We start from the raw sequence: 6,579 nt of genomic DNA, 5'->3' as shown, positions 1-6,579 counted from the left end.
TAAAAATGCTTAAATAATAGCTTTAAAAACAAAGAGCATTTCCTTATATGTCATGTTTAAAGAACCAAGGAAGCCCAAAGAATATAAGAAATTTATAATTGAACTCTTATCTAGATCCAATTTTCTCCAAAGCTCTACTTTTCCTTCCTGTTCTCTGGGTCAGGTAGTAACATCTCCATTCCCCAAAGTCACTTTTCTTCAGTAATTTCACTCAGTCTCTCTTAGCCATATTTTTCTCTCCCAATAACCATTAACAACGTACAGTGTAGAAATATAGATCAATCAATCAAGAAGAAGAAAAGCCTGTCTACTCAGAGCTTGTTAAAGCAAAGGGAGCCAGCCACTATCATCTGTGTTTTGGCAGAGACTTATAAGCCAACAGGGGAGTGAAAAAGATTTATGATGAAAAATAGTAATATTCAAGGTATTTCATAAGTGTCCTGATTAAGGGATATTGGCATGTGGCATCTGTAGGCAAACTAGCTAGAAGAGGGACATACCATGTAATTGGTTAGTTGTGTGTATTAAGCTTTCTCTGCTCAGTCTTGAGCTGGAAGTAGAAACAAAAATTAAGGATGTTGTCAGTTATTAACCAAGTTCTGGCCATTGGGATTATTATTTGTCTCTTTGGAATGTTGTTAGAGATCATGGTCTGACTTAATGAAAGTCAGAGTTAGAGACCTCAGGCTAGCTTTCTGGGCTGGTTACTAAAGAGAATAGGTTTCTTTCCTGGGCTGGTGGTTGCAGATTATGAGCCAGAGTTCTGCTTTTATATATGGTCTGGAAGTTATCCAATAATATATTCAGTCTCTGAATACAGTGCCATGAATTCTTCCTATGTAGGACTTATTTCATGGGCTTTTATCCATTTTCACACTCACCAGCCTGCCCTGATACTTACTTTCAGCTCACTGTACCCTTACAATTATCTCAAAAAAACTCGATAACACACTCCATTGTCTTGTCTAGAACCAAGTCCTAATTCCATAGTATGCGTTCCAATATCATCTCAGAAACTAAGCCTGGAAGTCATCTAGCCTAGAGTACAACAGATCCAGCTCTGGAGGGGACAGTAACTTTTAGCTGGTAAGATTTCCAGCAAGCTCTCCACCTCTCTGCACACCAGTTTTCACAGATAAGAATGAAGAAAGTAGTGGGACCTAAGTCATGGTCCCAGGGCTATATACAAGTAAGGGTTTATCATCCTGCCTGTTCCAACTTCTTCCCTTTCATCTCTACAACTCTCAGTTACTGACCAGCCCTGGCAGCTCCATTTCCAGTACTACTTCCTTCTTCTTTTTCACTGCATGCCATCCATCTTTCTCAATCCTAGAAGTTTTAGAAAATGACAAAATTTCAGCAAACACTTGCAGACTTAATTCCCTCCTAAATACATGCCTCATTATGATGTTCATCTTAAGTCAAATCCAATAGATTTAATGGTTTGAACTCCATATTTGGGAAAGCACAAGTGGCCATTTATATGCATGGAGGGTAGCATGGGTAACTTAAAATAACTAAACTCTTATCAGCATTTAAAGAAAAGCATACTTTTATGTCCATGGAAGCCACAGAAGTCTCTGCTCTATGGAGCATCCTCAATGTCATTCATTGGGCTCTACTGGTCTTAGGTATAGTCCATTCTTTCAGTGCAGTTTCTGCAGAAAGTGCCACCGTGTATAACGGAAAAAAAAAAAGAGCGGAACTGGAGATCACTTCAGGCATGGTGTGAACTGACACAAGGCAGCACTTCGAAACCATTTAACATTTAGGAAATTCACTCTTACCTTTGGTTTCTTCTGCCTCAAAAAGACAGTCAGAAATCTCTCCAACACACATCTGTGTGTTGCAGATAGGAAATACTATTTTCAATTTGTGGCATTTTGCTCTCTATTTTTCAGTATTTGTTTGCACAGGAGGTGGAGAAGCTGAGAGGAAAAATGGATAAAGATCATAAATGAAGAGAAAAAGTAATTTGGGGGTCATAGATCACTGTTTAATGTTTTAAAAAATAATTTTAAGGAATTATATCATCTGTGTTTTGTATAAATAGCTCTTCCCAGGGAAAAAAAACTTTTGATATTATTGTTTTGGTTTAAAAATATTTCAGGGTGTTAAAGGTAAACCAGATATGCTCCAAAGCTGGTGAGTCCATGGGCATATGTATCTCATTGGTTTTCTTCCCTGGGCCTGAAGCCCAGCTCATGGCAGAGATGTCCACACTTCCTCCCTTGAGACCTCTTGACTCAGCCTGGAAGAATATAGAAAGACCCCACTGAGCTTATCAAACAGCAAACAAGGAGTCTTCTCTAACAGAGTTTGTACTAATGAAAAGATGTTTAACCTTCATGGGAGGCACCCTATAGTTTTGACCTTCAGGACAATTGGGTGTAAAACTTTGAGTAAACACCTTCCTGACACCTATTACAGGAACTTGGTGGGAGAGACAGCCATTAATTAGAACAGTCCCAGGAGACAGGGTTGCTGATGGAATCCTGGGAAGATGACATGGTCTCCTGTAGTTCTCTCTCTTTTTCTTCAAATTAAAACCCAAAGATATCAAGAAGGAGAGAAACTCCACTGATTTCCTGCTTGCTTTCCAGATGAAAAGGAAGTTTCATCCTGCATGTGCTAAGAGGGTTCAAGTGTGGGATGCTATGGCTGCTTTTGTTTCCCTTTTCCAGGAAGCAATGAGAAAATGAAGTCTAGACGTAAATGGGCCCTTTCAAGTGACTCTAGGAGCAGAAAAAGCTAAACTCAAAGTGACAGGGCCAAGACTACGACATTCCCAATGATATCATTTGTCCCCTACACAAGTGGTCAAGAGTAATGTGGGTGAGATGCTACAGAGAGAGCCCTTTAGAGAGGCATAGCTATAGAGGTGGGAAGCGGGTCCTGGTGGAGTAAGTGTTGCCCTGCAATGCTGGAGACTACTTCTACAATCCCTCCTAGTTGGGGCCATGGAGACCAAAGGCTGAGGGTAAGTGCTTTGGATTCAGACTTCCTGTGTATGAATCCTAGCTCCGCTACTTGATGGAAATGACATCAACCCTGCATGCCTTATTTCCTTGGCTATTAAATAGGTTTAGAGACAGTAATAACCAGAAATTCAAAATTTTGCTAGGATCAATGTTAGATATTATTATGACAGAATATGATACTCAGACAATCAAGTGATGGTTGATTTCTTGTCCTGAGTCATTCATGAGGCAGAGAGAATTAAGTCAGTCAGGAAGGACTTTTATACTCTAGGTTAATGATATGACATAAGTAAAATTAGAAACAGCACTCAGTTTGAAAGTAGTCCTTTCACTTTTCCACAGTGAAGGGGAAAACATGAGTGCCTAAATTTTATAATTGGTGAAATGGATTCTACCCTACCAAGGACTAAGTGAGCTGGCAATATACAGAGCAGAAAAAAAAAAGAAAGCTTAAAGCACAGGAATAGAAATTAATGGCTATCCAAAACCATTCTCCAGAAGGCTCTGTCAAACATCAGTGTAACATTAAAATGCCTCTTATTTTTCTCAACTTGACTTCTAACCCCCTAAGCTCGAGTTTTCAAGACTAAACTCATACAAGTGGAACTACAGGAGACATCACAAGAGAAGAATTAGCTAACTCAAATTTGGACTTTTAATGGTGTTAGATGTTCTCAATTACCACAGTGCTAAGTAATATGGTTTAGCTGAGTTAATAGCTATGGTGCAATTGTCCCTGGTTGTAAAAAGGTTGCTGCTAGTTGTCATAAGTAAATGAATGGATCAAAAAGCTATGGTAAATTTACATGATGGAATACTGCACAGCAGAAAGAAAGAAGAATGTCCTAACCTTTGTGAAAGCATGGATGGAACTGGACAGCATTATCCTAAGTGAAATAAGTCAGGAGGTGAAAGACAAATACCATATGATCTCACCTATAAGTGGAACCGAATCAACAAAACAAGCGAGCAAAATACAACCAGAGTCATTGAAATTAAGAACAAACTGACAATAACCAGAGGGGAGGTGGGAAGGGATAATGGGGAGGAGAGGGGGAAGGGTTTTCATGAACATCTATAAAGGACACATGGGCAAAACCAAAGGGGGGTAGGATTGAGGGTGGGAGGTAAGGATGGCTGGGGTCGGGGGAGTGGTGAGGACAAAATGGAGACAACTGTACTTGAACAACAATAGAAAAAGTAACTCTTTTCAAAACAATTTCTTGCCCACTGTATGATGATGCTCTGTGTCTCAAAGAAAACACCCATACACCCATCCCCTGCAAGTTAAATGAGAAGAAATTCATTTAGTCAAACTTAAGTTTTGCGGTTTTTTTTACTTCAAATTACATACTATTTTCCCTTGAATATGAGAAATACTTATCCAGATTATCTATGATTCAATTTATGGTATTTCGTTGAGAATAGATATAAATGCTGAGCAAATCAGATACATAAAGGTCTATGAGAAAATCTGAGTGAGAAATTAGCTTGTGTATTAATTACATCATGTAGAGAGTCTCAGCTTTCTGCTAACAGGAACTTCCTTTATGACTTAAGAGCTAAGGTTCACTCCTAATTCATCGCAGTTTTTTTATTATTGTTTCTATTTTGGTAGTAGCACCCCTCCCCCAACTAAATACTTTATTTTATTTTATTTTTTCCAACTAAATACTTTAAATAAAACTCATTATTGTATCCCTAAGTACATAGTCTTAGAAGCAAAGTTGCAGTAGCTCCACCAGCCTGGTGTCTCAAAAGTCATCCTCAGACCTCTCTTCCATCTAGGCTCCCATCAGGAGCTAAAAGCCACAAAATCATGGTGGCTCAATAGGTCCCATGTGACCCAGCTCCAGCCAAGGATGTAAGATGCAGCTGTCAGCTGGGGGAATTGAGAAAACCCTCATAGAGTGTTATTGCACCTTCCTGTGCTGCCCCACAGCCAAGCAGGGATGGGTAGAGGTGGCGCTGTGTCCAACAGCTCCTGCCACATTGTCAGCGCTCCTTCCAGGCACCATTGGTGTGGTTGCAACCTGGTCTAGGGACTGAAAGGCTGGTTGTTGTGGTGTGAGTGAAACTCAATATGCACCCTGCCACTAGATGAAGGTGTCTTTGTCTGGCGTGGGGGACCACAGCACTGGGGAAACAGGCGATCCACCCCCAGAATATTATGGCTGCAGCTTCTGTTGCCAATATAGTAAAGAGTTATCTTGTCTAGTTGGCTTGGATAAGATGTTAGTAGATGGTATTGGTGATGTCACCATTACTAATGATGGTGCAACCATCCTGAAGTTACTGGAGGTAAGACATCCTGCAACTAAATTTCATAATGAGTAGACAATCTGCAAGACAAAGAAGTGGGAACCAGGACTACCTCTGTAGTTATTATTGCAGCAGAACTAAAAAAAATGTAGAAGAACTGGCCAGGCTGAAAATTCATTCCACATCAGTTATTATGGCCGTCGACTTCTTACAAGGTAGCAGTGTGTTATATCAGTGTAAATCTAATCATTAACACGGATAAACTTGGAAGAGATTGACAAATTAATGCTGCTAAGACATCAGTGTCATCCAAAAATCACTGGAATAGTGATTTCTTCACTGATGTGGTACATGCTGTACTTACAATTAAAAGCACAGATGTAAGAGGCACCCCTTACAGTTTTAAAAAGGGACCTTAGACATATGGATAAAACTTCTGCAGCAACTATTTTGCAGCATCTACTTTCACCTGGCCAATTTGGAAGGTGAAGAAGCTTTTGAAGCTTCAATATTTGAACGAGCAGTAGTCCAGGAGAGAATTTTTGATGACGAACTGATCCTGCTCAAAACACTGAGGCTTGTACACCTGAATCAATTATCTTATGTGGGGCAAATGATTTTATGTGTGATGAGATGTAGCACTCTTTATGTAATGAAGAGAGTTTTAGAGTAAAAAATCTGTGGTTTCAGGTGGAGGTACTGTAGAAGAAGCCCTTTCATATACCTTCAGAACTATTCAAACAGTATGGGGCCATGAGAACATCTTACTCTTGCAGAGTTTGCAGGATATCTTCTTGTTATTCTTGTATTACTGGGAGTTAATGCTGCTCAAAACTCCACTGATACAGTTGCAAAGTTAAGAGCTTCTCACAATGAGGCTTAAGTTAACCCAAAACAAAAACTTAAAATGGATTAGCCTCGATCTCTTGTCACTGGTAAACCTCAAGACAACAAACAAGCAGGATTATTTGAAACAAGTTTAAAATTTGCTATAGAAGCTGCAATTACCATTCTTCAAATTGTGATCTTTTTAAATTATATCCAGAAAGCACAGATGATAAGCGTGGAAGTCACGAACATGCTGTTTGCTCAGGAGTTCTTGATGACTAATCTTATTTATCTTTTATTTATAACAGTGGAAGCTATAGTTGTCTTTTCTACCTTGTATATTACACATTAAAGTACAATCTTATTTATTTTTTTAAAATTTTAATTTAATTGTTGTTCAAGTACAGTTTTCTGTCTTTTACTCCCATCGCAGCCGACCCCCCCACAGTGATCCCTACCTCCCTCCCATTTCCACCCCCCTTAGTTGTTGTCCATGTGTCCTTTATGC

General features: G+C 39.4%; 1 pseudogene; it reads left to right on the top strand.

Annotated features, from left to right (window-relative positions):
* Positions 1-5,081: 5,081 nt before the first annotated feature.
* Positions 5,082-6,353, top strand: LOC119047919 (T-complex protein 1 subunit alpha-like; annotated as a pseudogene).
* Positions 6,354-6,579: the final 226 nt, after the last annotated feature.

This window comes from Artibeus jamaicensis, unplaced genomic scaffold, assembly GCF_021234435.1.
Source record: "Artibeus jamaicensis isolate MK-2021 breed Jamaican fruit bat unplaced genomic scaffold, CSHL_Jam_final contig_384, whole genome shotgun sequence".
Lineage (NCBI taxonomy): Eukaryota > Metazoa > Chordata > Mammalia > Chiroptera > Phyllostomidae > Artibeus > Artibeus jamaicensis.
Note: the sequence above shows the minus strand (reverse complement) of the source record. Positions and strands in the feature narration are given on the sequence as shown.